Raw genomic sequence first — 16,102 nt, forward strand, 5'->3', positions numbered from 1 at the left:
ATTTAATGATTGAATTTTGAGAGTTTACAGAAGTAAAAAGAAAAAAAATATCATAGAAATTAATTACCTTTGGATCAAGCCCACGGCTGAATGCAAGCTGACCTGAAAACCTACTGCCTTGTGAAGAGATACGTGATGCACATAGATGTATAACTTCCAAACCGGATACAACACTACATTCTCTCAGTAACTTACAGAATGAAATTCCCAAATGAGTGAAAGGGAAGTCTCAGTCCACTCCAGACTAGACATTAGCACCTGTCATGAAACTCAATGGCATGAATGCTTCTTTTCAACAGTTCCAGAGATGAGGCCAGGGACTGACTGCCCTGAGAGTTTTCTTTTCACTTATAGAAAATAGACTCTCCAGCTCAAGGCTTAGACATGCTACAGGGGCTGTGTATAGAAATATGTCTTTCTGTTGAACTATACCTAGCCTGTGATTAAACGGAGGATTTCGGTCTCTAGGCTGCCAAGTCCATCACTGTTCATGGGAGCTATAAAAACACACTGACAAAACACGTAAGAAACTTTCATTCATCTTCTTCATATCTTGATATTGCAAAAAGGGAAAGAATAGCTGTAGGGCTGTGCTCTAAAACGGAACGATGGCTGCAGGTGATGGTGATCATGTTGATAAAAATGTGGACTGAATAGAATCATATTGTACAATACTTCCCAAGGTGTTGGGTGGGTTAGAATAATATCTACCCTTCAAAAGCAATATGATAGTTGCTGTGCTGAAAGTAGAATTTTAATTTGACAATACAAAGTAGTAAGAAAAGACAACAAACCAAAGTAATATTAAGAACAATAGCACAGCAATTGAAAAGGAAAACCATCTCCCAGGAAAGTGGATGAAAACGGTAATATCAGAAATACAAGTTTCCTGGAAAAAGATTAATAGAACCCGAACAACATTTCTAAGAAAGCCTTAAAGAAATATTGTTTTTTGACCTGGCCACAGGTGGATTTGGGTACAGAGACTGAGGAAACATGCTGTATATCAGGCTACGAACTACATCTGAGCAGAGACATACTGTGAAGCTACTGAGATTTACCTCTACGGAATACAATATTGCAAAAGGTATGAAGCAAAAACCCCCATATCTTATACACAACGAGAAAAAAAACAGGGAGGAATAAGGATATGTCAGGCTGTTATCAGCAAAACTACAGAACTATGAGTCAGCTTGAAGGAAGATGCAAAGAAGATACTGCAAATAGACGTATCTATTCAAACATCACACAGTAAGATCTCATGAAACATTTCTCCAAACTTCCCATCTGCTTGGGCCATTAATGCTTGAAGGCCATTACACTTTCCATGAGCGATTATACACAAAAGCCTCTGGTTTGAAAAGCATTAGAAAAGATTGGATTTAGGAATATCAGAGAGGTATTGCGGAAATACAAAAATTAAAATTGTTACAGCAAACAAAAATCTGTACAAAACTGTATCCAAATCAGGATCATATATTCTAGCCATAAGCACTGTAAAAAACTGGTTCTGAAAGACCAAATGCCATGCAAAATTCTTCCTTGTCCTGCATGGAACTCTGTCAAATAGCTGCCCAAAATATTAACAACCTGTAAGCTGCCATGGAAAAGCAACTGTGGCAATGAAATAACATCCTATTAAAGAGAAGACATTCTAAATGGAGCCCAAACCCATTAAATCCTAAACAGTACTGTATCACACGAAACATTTGAATTTTTCCTTGACATCTCATTTCTGCAAAAACCTTCACTAAATGGTAATGCAAGATATATATTCATAGGTGTATTTTAGGGAGGGACATGAACAGTCTTACAGTCCAACTGACACTATTCAATCTGTTCACTGCAATGTTTAAGAACACAAAAGTATTGGAAAAAATGCTTCTTTTCTAAGGCATGAAAGTGGCTTTAAAGATGAGAATACCCTAGGTAAGCATCTTTCCTTTTCATCATCAACTCCTACAGAATCTGGCTTAATTTTTATAAGTTCTTGCTTATTTCTATTTCTTCCAAGCAATTTTACTTCTCTTTTGACTACATAATACCAAAGTTGTTTTCTCTTTCCTATTCAAATGAAGTTATAATATCAAAATCTTATGACTGACTGAAGCATTTAGGAAACTTTATAGTATATCTGTATATAATACTGCAGACATTTGTATGTTAGTAAAGAGGTAACAGCAGTGTTTATTAAATCCTGCACGTCGTAGGCTAATCTAGAAGAAATCAATCACATAAAGGAAAGCTCAGAGCATCGATTTGAACAGAGTAAGTAATAATGCTGCAGAAGCATACATCAAACCCACATAATGCAGCAAGACAGAAAAAGCTACCGATTTCTTATTTATGGTCTTATTTTTGGATATACCATTTCCCCTGAGAACAACACTGAATATACATGGAAAATAAAGACAAGCTTCTACCCCCTTTTCCCTGTTGAAAAATGGTTCAGACTGACTATTGAATTATTAAATGCAAGAATAACTTAGCAAAGACAACAATTTTCTCATAAAGTGAAATGCTAAAACAGCATAATTGATTCTATTCACATACTGAACTGGTTATAACACTAAAGACAACTTCTCAAATAACATTTATACATAATAATACACACACAATAAGCACAATAATTGATGTAACATTTGCACAATTATCAAGTCTAAAGAAAAAATTTATAGTTCAAATGCTAACTTATTCTGAAATGCTTTGCTTATACAATTTAAGAGGAAAAAATAATGAATAATGCTTCCACTGCACTTTGCTTTGAGAAAGGTATTCTTCAGTAAATTAAAATGGATTTAATGAACTTACAATTCCTTTAGCGATAAATACCAATGTAACACATAATTGTAGTTATATATATATTGCAAAATAAATCTGAATATTCAAATACCAGTGTTAAAGATGATTCAGCACAGATTTAGTTTTTTATGTCATGCCTGTGTTTTCACTGAGTCAAACTCAGTTTTCAAGGCAACTTCCTTCCTCATAGATCCAAGCTGTCCACCAACAACTCAAAGCATGCCGAATGGCACGCAAAACTTAAAAAAAAAAAAAAAATTCAGTATTTAAAGTCCAGGATACAAAAATGTGAGAGGCTCCACTCAGCCTTTTTGTACACAGATTTAGTTTTGCTTTTGGGGCATGCTGTTACTGCCCATGTCTTGCAGAGACATGTTGTAAACATTACCTGGTTTTACAGACAACGTAAACATGGATAGGAATTTTGATAGGAATGGTTGGACTTGGTGATCTGATGGGTCTTTTCAACCTGGTGATTCTATGATTCTATGATAATCTGTCTTCCATTTTGTCATACGATGAGAAACTTGTAAGATGAATAAAATGAAAATCTATGTAGTGGATACGAAGATATGAAAATATTATGCATGATAGAGATCAATCTGTCAGAATAAACATCAGCATGTAGTGCGCAGGCAGTTTCTTTAACACAGAAGTACACATGCCAGTCTTGCTTTTGCCTAGTGAAATTTGGAACTGTGCGCTATATCCAGTCTGTGTGTTATTTAAACCTCAGTGGGTGTAAGCGTTGAGCCTTTAGGATATTCTTAGTTACATTAAGAGCACTAATATCTAAACAGACACCTCAGATCTCCTCATATGTCAAGTTACAAACAACATAATTTAAAGAGTCGGATAAATTGCCTTGTTTACCCTTTTGTGAACACTGCTCTTCAGTAGTGCTGTACTCTGATTTTACCTGTTGGAATGATTTAGACATAGTTACTTGAAACTTGAACTGTGCAGTGGGAAATCCTTTATATTTCAATCCATATACCTCTGCAACATATTTTTTTCTTCTTTCCCGCATTCAGGGATTTACTATATAATATTTTGTGAATATTAACACTTTAGTGATACCTGTGCACTTTTAGAAAAAAGTAGCACACACATGGCAGCTACTCCCAACAGAAACACAACACCACATATTAGAAAGGAGATAATGTGACAAAGTAGTGTAGTAGAGCTGTGTAGAGTCCCAACTAAAGACTCGACAGACCTCCGTATGCAATACTCCCTACCAAAACAATCCTTGCAATTGATCAGTGGGTGACAGTGAGCAGTTCATTCAACCTCTGAACCTCAGCTTCCTCTGACATCAGACATTGTTTTTTTTGAGTCACGTTTACCTTCCCACCGTGCAACTTTCCTTTCTCACATTATCCATGGAGTTCATGGATGAGGAAAGAGCATGAAAAGACACTGCTGTTCAGTGTGATCAATAACAGTGTGTTGAAAATAGCTTAACACTTCTTTTCTTTTAAAGGTGAATGAAAAGGTTTAACTTTTGTGGCTGGCTGTTACACTGCCTCATCTCAGGTGTTCACCTCTTTGCATTAAGAAGTGTCTCTTTCCACACACATTGAGTGACCTACTGCAATCATTTGACATTAACCCAAACATAAACAATGGTTGCAGTGTCCACACCCATGTAAATAAGGAATAAATCTCTGCATGTAAAGGCGCCTCTCAGAACCAAAACATTAGCAGTCTCAAAAGTTAAGATAATCAGCCTTCCTCACCCTCTCTGCCCTGCAAAATTAAAGAGATAATTTTGATAATACAGGTAAATTCTCTGAATTTGCTTTCTGCTCGTTTCTTCTGCCCTCCCGCAACTTCCTTCAAGTGATCAGATTTGTTTTTTTAATTAAGCATGATAAATTGAGGCTATTTAAATAAAATCTTTCTTGACAATAAAATAATTTTAGCACCTAGTATGACTGGATGAATGGCTGTAAGTGTGAGACATGATAAATTAATGAGTATTTTTAACACTGGGATCTCAATTTACTATAGGAAAATCACCTGCATAATCAGTCTACACATCTGTTTTATAATATTCATCACATTCCAGAAGAGTTAACTGACTCATACAAGGAAAGCCAGAGGTGGAAACACGAGAAAGCAACCAGTTCAATGACTCCCTATTTCTCTGAAGAACCATATTCCCTTGATTAGACAAAGAAACAGAAATATGTGGTCACAAACACATTTGCTGCGCTCTAAAGCTGTCAGCTTTTGAAAATTCAGTGGTTCTCAAAAACGCAGTGGTACTACAGGTGTTTTTGTTCATACTGAAATCTACCTTGGCACTAAGGCATGTATTGACACTACAGGTCAAAAGATATTTTGGGGTATCTGACATTCAGTTCAACATACTGTGTTTTAGGTCAGTAGAGGGCTCTCTGAGAAAGGAGTACAGTGATTCTATGGCTACGGTAGGCGAACTAGAGCATAGTAATTTACAACAGACGGCTATTTCTGACCAAGTATGAATCATATCTGAGGTCTTACAAATACTAAACACTTTTTTTCAACACCCCTTTCCCCCTCCATCATTGAATAGTTTTATTTATTCTCAGTATATGAAATACTGATTAGGAAGTAAAAGTGATAGCAAACATCTGCAGGTATCCTTAGCAAAGCAAACAACACTTAACTATTGTATTATGGTGGCACACAGCCTTAGTAATCTCAAAAGTTACATATTAAGATACTCCAGAATTATGGCAGCTTGGGCCCCTTACTCTGGGGTACAGAAGATTTTATTTACATGGTCATAAGCTAGATTTTCTACATGGCTCACAATGAGATTCTGAGGCACTGAGGAATTAAGACCAGAAGTATTCTCAAGTGATTAATTTGCTTAAAATCTAATTTGCTGGTCAACTTAGTAATACACAGCTCTTATAGCAGCAAGAGTACATTTCTTACAAATTTCACTCACAGCTGGGAGGGATCATTCATCCCACTGCTTTTCAATTACTTACACAAAAAAGAAACTCATACTTATCTCTACTTTGTTTTCCATGTATGAGTAGAAATTCCTATATTTAAGATTATAAATATAAAAAGTATATTGAAATATATATTTTGTTTATATTTAAATGCATTTATATGAATCTTCCAATATTAAAAATATATCTTAAATTGTATTAAGTTCTAGTGAGCAGTTATATTCCTTGCCCTGAGTTATAACTTCATTAGATTGTCATACACAGATTCTTTCCAGAATTCTATTCAGATCATCAATGAAAGGGACATGAGTGAGGACATCAAGGGGTCATCACACTGATCTTCACACAGTGGCAAAGAGCTGTCCTCCTCTCTTCATGCAGCACAGAGTGGGCGCAGGTGCTCTGTGTCCTGCGAGACATCACTGTGCCCTGGAGCTCACTTTGTGACTTTGCAGGGTAGTGCACTGCTGACTACTAAAAATGATGTTCCAGACTCAAACTTCAGCTGTGGTCATAGAAGAAAAAAAGTTTCTTCTGGGCTGAAGTCTGGACCATCTAGTCAGTTCTCACACTGTTCTTACCACAGCAGCAGAGAACAGGGATTATTAACTCAACTTACAAGATAACAGATGAATTGAGTTAGACTTGGCATTGCACAAATGAACTTGTACTCTATCTGGTTTGTTTGGAACTGAGTCAGAGCAATTTTATGTCTGTACAGAATACAAAGGCTTAATGCTTACACAGGAAGCCATGAAGTTAACTGTAAAGCACAGTTCCCTAAGTGGCAGTTTGGCAATGTAGAAGCATAACTAGAAATGGAGAGTTTCTCAAGTGTTTTCTCCATTTTTTTTTAATTCACATAAACCAAAAACTGCATGTATTTCTGCATGAAGTATGTAGTTAAATAGCAACATTCCTGAGCAGAGTTTCTAATATTTTATCTTATATTTGTGTGTGTCAAATTGTAGTGGAATCCAAGTGCAAAGAAAGTTTCAAATTAACTTCTAGAATAATCATTAGATTCATGCCTCTTGTTAAAAAACCAGTTAGTTGCTTAGACTTTTCCGTAGTGCGCATAGTTATGAGCATGTGAAAGGATGTAACCAAATGCTCTTCTGCACTTCATGAGCTGTGGGTGAAGAGGTCATAGCACGACAATACAAATCTTTACATCGTTACAAACCCTCATATTAGATTTCCTAAAGAGAATTGTAAAGGTTATTCTAGCCCTAATTCTTTTTTACTTCCAACTTTAAAGCCAGGTTGCTCTGGTTACCAGTTGCAGACTTTGAGAGTGACAAATACAGGAAATCTTGCTTTACAGCTGAACAATTTGCATATAGCATTCCCATAATCCAAGATGCCATCATTGAGACCTTTTAAATGCTTTCATTCTCTAACTCATTTCAGGTACAGCAAGAAGAAGGGGAAACTAGTACTAGATCCTTTTTAAAGAAGCAATGTTAAGTGCCTGAAGCTGGTTACAGGCAGTCCGGAGGAAGTTGATTTAGCTATTGTTGTGGTAGAAAGAGAAGCATATAATAAAATGTGAAGCAAAATTTACTTCCAGGTATCAGGCAAGACCTCTAATGACAATGATCATGTACAGAAATTGCATCTTGGAAAGATCTTTGCCACTTATAACAAAAACCATATAGCTTACATTTTTCTTTATTTGCATGTTTAATACAGACATTTGTGGGATAAAACATGCAGCTAGCTAACAATGCACACTGCATTACAGTTTTGGACAAGAAACATTTAGTATTTTTTCTGGTTTAAGCAATAAAGCAAAGTTCAAAGATAAAGAAAGGAAATGTCATCTTAGAATAACAGACAAGATATATTGGTGTAGAATTCTGTGTACTGGTACAAAAAGACAGGATGCTGTGATTAACAGCTTGGACACTTATTACATCATTCCAGAAATCATCATGTTCTTCCATGCTACTAAAGGCCATCATTGTGTTTGCTACCAGTTAATGAATATCAGTACTTTTCCCTGACTTACGTATGTGTTTAAGACTCCAATCAGGATGTTAGCACAACCAGCCCTCCTTACTCATGTTACAGGGTAATCAAATAACAAGGTGGTAAGACTCAGCAAGGTAATTGATAATTGTGTTAACAGTTGCCAGACAGTTGGATGGGTCCGGCCGGTCTAAGAGCCTTGCAAGTCAGACAGTAATGACTAGCAGACAGAATAAGCAGCAGTACAAGCCTGCATTTAATCACCCAGGTTCACAAGCACTCTACAGAAATATAGATCAGCCTAGCGAACAGTGTGTTGTCTTACAGTTCTAATTAATCAAAGTATCTTCTCATATGCTTCAAGATACATGCATGAACCAAGGAACTTCCTGAACTAGGACCAATGTCAGAATCATAGATTCAACGACATTTCTATTTGATCTGTAAAGCCAGTTCTTCTGCTGAATCTGCAGGGCTCAGTCTGAAACTTGTGGCATTGTTAAAAACTAGATAATACTCATCAGAGGAGTGCAATAATAAAGAAGTCTGCAATAGGAAGCCTCAACTACAGCTTTCAGTTTAGACCTTGATATCATCTTTTTAATCACTCCCCTTTTACAGAAATGGATTTGATTTAATTGAACTCCTAAAAAAAGTCTCTAATCACACTTCATCAGCATGCAATTATTATTCAAAGGAAACCATATGTACTATTAGACACTCTTAATTAAAATAATGCATATAATCTGCTTCAGTACCTAGCAGTCATTCTCATTGATGTTCATTATTCTTTTTCTTCCATTATTGTGACAATACTTTTTTTTCTACTTTTTCTTCATGTAACCCATTCCATTTATGCACTCTTTCAACATTAACAATCATGATATCAGGGCACTGAGAAGCATTAATGCGTCACCATCCTTAAAAACTCATTTCATAGAATGACCTTCAAAATGAGTCAGACCTGAATGCGGAGATTTGTGAGAGATGATGAGGAAATGCTGTAATAGAAGCCTTAAACTATATTCTGTTTCTATTTGCAATTACGACGTCTTCTAAGTGGCCATACTAAAAGAAGAACGTACGATAGGCAGTAGTAAGTCTTTAGAGAGAGAAACACAGATTTGGGGAGAACCAAGGACAATGGATGGAAGAAAGAGGAGTTCAAGAACCTGAAGGAAAGCACCAATGAGGGGTTGAAGCAAAGGTTCTTTAAGGAACTTGGATAACTTGGACAGTCAATTCAGCATAGACTCAGCAGAATAGGCAAGAAGAAAGAATAATGTGAACATTATGTATTAAAGTCTCCCTCTCCTCTCAAACTCAGGGAAGCCAAGATATTTAATGGTTATATAGAGAAAATGTTGTTCTTTTCTCTCCTATCACCTCTTGATTCAAAGGTACCTTGAATTTTTCCACTTAGGTCACCCTAATCAGTGAGGACTGGAGCACTGACAGTTCATTAAACATGATAGACTAGCCCTGAGGGAGAGACATTAGTAAACCACGGTGCTGAGGATTCAAAGGATTCTGAAAAAAACATAGTTCTGTAGTACATATCTCAAAGAAAAGACCCGTAAACATTAACAGACGTGTTCCACTTCAGGGATAATCAGATAGTTAACACACTGAGGCTACCCTCAGACACAAGGATATACTGCAGTACCCACAAAGAGGCTCAATTTCTTGTTAGGTAATTACTTCAATTAGGGTTACATGCTGCTCTTGTTTATAGTTGCATGGTAGCTATCAAGTCAGAAAGGTATTTAAGCTTCTTACTGGTATAATAATTTACATGTGGAATTTCTGTGAATTTTTCACAGTATAGTCAATCAGAATATTCAGTCATCAATGTATACTATGCAAGACACAGAATAAGAAGTAATACGTAATCAAATAGTATAACTTAACAAATAAAGGTGGAGGAAGATTGGTTGTTTTATTTTAAATAGAAAACATTAATTAAAGATGAATATGTTAGGGATTGAACAAGCTTCCCTCAGGCTTGGAGAAAATGCCAAGTCTGACAAACTCTTTGAGCCTTAGGGAATCTCAGGTCACTTTGATGAACCTACCCAAGAATTTTATAATTAGCTGGTGTGCTCCTGAGGCTACCAATTTACCTGAAAAAAAACCCCTCCCTCACCTTTTAATCATGCCCCTGAACAATAATGAATAAAGACCTAACAAATAATGTTTCTCATCACTGAATATTTAAATAAACAGGGAAAGAAAACCCAGAATAATGTTCTGATTGCCCTCAAAATTCATAAGGAAACCTAGCAATTAAACTCAAACTATCTGAAGGCAGAATTGAGATTTCTTACTATGTCTGGGACTGTATTAATACACCTGTTACTAAGGTAGTGAAATTATGATGGCCATTTCTTTCCAGTGTACCCTATCTTTATGTGGGCTATGTATTAAAATGATAAGTCAGTATGATAGAATGGCAAAAACAAAGATTAAACACAGAAGCACACTTAAAAGGCATATAATCTTACAACACTACAGAAAAAGTTACTACAAACAACAGCAGTTGCTATTACGAACAAAAATAAAAATCAGTGTTTACCTACATGGTTGCTCCAGGTACTACTTGTTTTCAATATCTTATTATTTATAATTATCATTAGTGTCTAAGCACCAAAATCACATTATACATCTCAGAAAACAATTCAAAAGGCATCTGCTCTAAATGGCTTGTTGTCTATATTAAGTTTATCCAACAGAATAAAAAAAAAAAAAGTGGGGCTGTGGCATATGAAAGGCAAAGGTTACATGGGGAATGTCTGGAAAGCCTTGTTGAAACTACTGCTCAGGACACACCTTGCTGGAAAGCATCATATTTTTATTAGCTTCTAGTCTTGCTATTGATGCCAAAGTTTTTGTTTGGCTTAGCTGAACCTTCATTTGTCTTCACTTTTAGACTAATTTTATGGAACAAATGAATTCATTGTAAGATATCTCAATACGGGCAAATAGACAATGAGACAAGTTTTGGCTGAGAGGTAACATCAAGGATGGAGATCTGATGACTGTGCTGAAAAATGAAAATGAAGGGGATGTTGCTGTTGAAGAGACTGGAGAGAAGAAGAACAGGGGTTTGCAAAAGACAAAATATTTAGAAAGAAAACCAAGTTGGTGTTTGCTGCATGACATAAACAGGAAACTGGGGAACTTCTGAAAGAGAAGATGGCAAGATAAAAAGGAAAACTAATGAAGATTTTGGCAACACTCTTACGGCAACAACCATGCCTTGAAGTGCCACGTCTACATGATTTTTTAACACCTCCTCACCCATTAATAAGGATGCAGGGCATTTCTGGGGTGAGGAACTGATCAGAATACACACTCGATACTGGATTTAAAAAACAAAAAAAGTTTTCATTTATAAACATAATAAAAAAACAGATTTTAGAATTAATTCAGTAACAAAAGCAGTAGGTGACAAGGAACAAAATTCAGATTTTAGTGACATTTATTTTAACTCCAGTCCTCCAGCATTCCCCTGCACAAAAAACAAGTCCCTGAGACAGAGGTTTAATTATATGTCTTCAGAGGAGTTTACTGCCTTTTCTGCTTATTCTGCTCAAGTAACAACTGACATTAGCAAAAGAGGGGATGAAGGGTGAGACTAGCACCATCTAAGCAGAGGATTTATCTGCACAGAATATTACATGAAAAGAGCCCAGTAGCTATTAGTGCTTATTAATCTTCAATTACAATAATAGCCATACTTAACAAAAAGAGAATAGGCTATGCTGCAAGTCATGAAGAAGTCTTTTTAATTGTCAGCCCTGCTAGTCTAAAAGATCCTTCACCCTATTCATTTGGTTATCATTCTGTAGTTTATAATTAAAGTGCTAATGTATATCAGAATTCTTTGATCTCAAAATAAAAGATTCCTTTACCAAAGAAATTAAAAACACAGTAGTTAACAGGAAATCCAAGTTTCCAAGTAAGAATTAAAAGAAACAACCAAAAGTAAAGGAATGTAATTAAAGAAAAACTAATTTTTGTTGAATAAGAGAAGGAAAAAACTTTGTAGACAGTCATACTGGATTGTGGAACAGTTTACCACGTAAAGTGGCAGAAGACTTTTTGTTGGTTAAATACTGTCTAGGAAGGAAGTGTACTGTATCAGCAGGGAATGGACGAAATAACCTCAGAATTCATTGTCTTAAGCTACAAATGATAGGCAATTCATACGTCGAGAAATCTAACTTCAATTAGTGTGAATTATCATAATGATTTGATAGTATCTCATCTATGATATTTTATTTCCATACTTATTTCATATTTGAGGGAAGATAGTCAGCAATATGTTACATCACAAAATATATACAAATTAGTACAACCTAAAAGAACTATGTGCAGTCATCTACACTATGTACAAGCATTAACATAAACACTCAAGGTCAGCAGAACACCTAAGACATAGTTTTTCCTACTGTGGCTTACTTACTGAAGAAGATGTGACTGTAACCTGACTTAAAAAAACAAAGGAAAACAGAATCCCAGAATTTATTTTGGCTTTTAGTCAGCTAAGAACATACTTGGTTCATTGAAGGTGTTAACTGGAGTATGTGTGTCTCTATCCCAGGTTAAATGAGAGGTACTAAAAAAAGCTGGTAAGCGAAAGGGACAGTCAGCAACCTGGCAAGGTCCCACATCACTTATCTTCCAATACCACCAGTCACTTTAAAAATGGAACTTGAGCTTTGCAAAAAATATTTCAAAAGCAACTACTGGATCAAAGATGTGAGTGGACATCAGGCAACCTTAGCACCTATCAGCTCTGGTATTATCATCCTTACACTCACAATCTGCTTCCCTGGAAAAGTGATCTTATTTACCTCACACACACACAAAAAAAAAAAAAATCAGCAAAGCCCAATTATAAACTATGGCTATCAATTTGCATTCAGTTTCAATGCGCTTTGGATTAGGCAGTTCAATGCATTTTATAAACAATATAAACTTATTACTGTTGCTGTTTAGAAGCATAAAGGATGTGTTTTGCATTTTACACTTCATTACTTTATTTGAATTAAAACCACTAAGCCTTGCAAAAAAAGCAATGCAACTCAGTGTCAGTGGACTAAATGAGCCAAACTGAGAAAGTGAGAAAAAACTTCTTTCTCAACATCAAAAATGTTTCTATCAAAACCATGTGACTCCAGATCACCTTACATGATCTCTAAAATCAATATTTCTAGTTCTGTTACCTTTTGAGACACTACAAAAGCTACTATAATTGGATCAGACAGTAATTTTAAAGTTATTAGCTTTTCATTCTCAGAGTCACAGTTTAATAATTTTTAAGATCCAACTAGTCACATAAGAATGGAAGCTTAAACATCCACTAAAACTATTGTCCAGGAAACACAGTTACAGATCAGGGGAGACTGAAGCATTTTACCACAGTATATACTTCTTGAAGGCTTTATTTTGTTCTGTTCTTTGGAAAATACAGGAAAATCATACAGCCCCAGAAAGAAAAGTCTGAGCACATAAGACTTTACTAACAAGTTCCTTAGCTTAAGTTCATGTAGTCTGGAAAAGCTCTTAAGTACAATATAAGGCACAATGATATAAATAGGTTTAAATGAGATACTGGAAAGGCACGGCAAGTAAAGGTGCATTTTGAGACAAATAGGTGTGTTTTGTTGTTCCTACAATATTCTTGAGTAGATTGGCTCTATTTCTATGAGCTACATCAGTGAACCAATTCAAGCAGAAATCTGCAAACCATGAAGGTTTTTAATGAAATGAAACATATCTCAGCAGCATACGTCACAGCTTTTCTAAGTAATACACTAAACATGTACACACTCTCCACTGAATGGAAGCAAATTTTTCATTTAATTTATGCTCATAATTATCTCAAACTTACAGGCAAGTCTTAATAGTAACTGATATAATGAACGCACAAGCAGTGCTGAGAATCATACTGCTTTCAGTATGGTGACACAGTGAAAATTACAGAATAGAAAGACAGAGCCTACAGCCCTTTAAAAAGTGTTTCTTGACAGCTTCTGAAAAACAGCAAAACCCAATACATATCCAGCCACATGCCAACTAGATTAATCAAATGTTATCTTCCTGTGTAGCAAAATTATCCTTAAATATGAAGTAGGCTACTGGACAAAATATCTCCTCAGAAGCAGGACAAAAGAATTCTCTATTTAGTGAAAGAGCGTGGCAAAAATTCTTGTCATCATTTCTGTTTCTTTTTATCCTCTCCAGATGCTAGGAGAGAGTACAAGTACATAGCCTGAACTGGAAGCAGAAAAATAAATTTTAAAATTGAATGCATTGAACAAATCCACACATTTCTATTTTTGTTTTCCTCACCAGGATTCTCACTTCCTTGCTTTGGTTTCTAATCTGATTTTGAAGTACCTCAGTGACTACGAGAACCATTAAGAATGAAGTCAGAACTGACCCATGGACAAAACACACAATAATCTTCATAAAAATGCAATAATAAGCAAAAATAATCAAAGCTTCCAGATTTGCTACTACTGCAAATAATGTGGGTTTTCAACATATTTTTGTGTAAATAGTACATCTGAGACACCTGACATCTTCAAATAGCCGGCAACCACACTCTAACTAATAGTATGCTAACCAAAATCAGCGGCTAGTTATGGTAAAAAAAGGCAGACACACTATAGAAAGCATCGTATGCCTTTCACCTTTGAAATTTATTAGAATAGCTTGAGTACTATATAAAAGCTTGCTTAAGTTCAATGTCTTAGCTCTGGCTATTTGGGGATATTAGACCTGTGCTCAAGACTAGAATCTGGCAGTCAGCACAGTTCCATTAGCATAACAAAATTACCATGTTCAAGACATGAGGAGCTGACACTCCTAGTCTCCAGCTTCACTTTCCCCTAGAGACCTAGGGCAGGCAGAGTTACAGAGAGAAATGCCCATAAACAGCATCACTTCCTACTAGTGAATATATTGGGAAACAACTTTATTTGTGTTAGTATTTTTTAAGGGCTTGTCATTTTAAAAATTTTGTATGTATTTGTAAGTATTGATCTCTTCTGCTTTAAAATGTCCACCAGGAAAACTTACCATCAATTTATTGTGCACATAAATGGAAAATGAAGAATAAATTGTTAACACTAACATATCATCTGCTTCTGGACAGGCAGAATGTATACAATACTAAACAGGACACAGATTTATAGCTATTTATTTTGGAAATAGAGGCCAGTTCTTAAAAATGTGCCCACATAGCTACTGTCTTTGGTTACATAATTATAACATATCTGAATTTGGGTGCTTTTGCCAATGTTAGAACCTGTTTTCTCCAGCAAGCAAGAAAGGAATTTCTCTTGTCAGTTTATGACTGCTCAGTAAGTCAAAAGTCAAGGCCTTCAAACTCACAGGACACATCTCCTGCAGCAGTTTACTTACATGCCTGAAGTGTATCAGCCAAGTACATTTTTAAAAGTCTTTCATGCTCCTGCAAAGTGGTCTGGGGAACCAGTGACAGCAGAGCCCAGCAAGAGACACAAAGAGGAGAAAAATAACATGTTCCAGATATGGGTAGAGTTTTCCTTGTTAAAAAAGATGCTGAATCTCTTCTCTGACAGACAGTCAATGAAAGACTGATGATATAACAACTCTAACGGTACGATGAGGCAAAAGCACTTACTGTAGATTCAGATATTGACTGTATCCAAGTATCTTAAGACTTATTTTTGTTTACTTCTGTTTCACTAAGAAAAGCAAATAGCTCTAGAATATCCTTGTCCTTTCCCAGCAAATATGGATTAATTAAAAAATGTGTCAGATAAACAGAAACAGGATTTTAAATGGAATTATTTCATTAAAAACTTGTCTTATCTGTTAATCACATATTGTTATTTGGAAAAAATAAGCTCTCTGAGGTAGATCATAATCAAATTGGTTATAGAGTGATACTGTCTTATTTGATGTGGCAGCATCCACAAATCATGGCCCATACTACAAAAATGGATGTTATATTATCACATTGCTTCCCATTCTGTATCTTTTCACAGGTGTGATGAGAAGATGCTCTAAGAAGTAAATTGTGTAGTGCAGGTCACTAACTATCTTGTTTTGGATACACAGATTTAAGCATTTTTATCGGGCTTGGTATTGACATTAAGAAGTAGATGAAAAATTGATAATCAAGACAAATGCTATTATCCTTTTGTTCTCTTCTTTACTACCATGAATGTGTTTTGTGAGTTTGTTTACTTCTAATCATACAGAGAACAATGAAGTAATATTCCTGTATGGAGTTACAGAAAATCAGTAGAACAAGTCTTCTGAAGAAATGCAACAATATTCTTAAAGGGGGTAACTAACAATCACATCAA

General features: G+C 35.6%; 1 protein-coding gene across 4 annotated transcripts in view; it reads right to left on the reverse strand.

Annotated features, from left to right (window-relative positions):
- NAALADL2 (N-acetylated alpha-linked acidic dipeptidase like 2) overlaps window positions 1-16,102 on the reverse strand; it is a 416,888-nt gene that overhangs the window by 24,744 nt on the left and 376,042 nt on the right. The gene's annotated exons all lie outside the window — the stretch shown is intronic.

The sequence above is a fragment of the Phaenicophaeus curvirostris genome, chromosome 10 (genome assembly GCF_032191515.1).
Source record: "Phaenicophaeus curvirostris isolate KB17595 chromosome 10, BPBGC_Pcur_1.0, whole genome shotgun sequence".
NCBI classification, from domain to species: domain Eukaryota; kingdom Metazoa; phylum Chordata; class Aves; order Cuculiformes; family Cuculidae; genus Phaenicophaeus; species Phaenicophaeus curvirostris.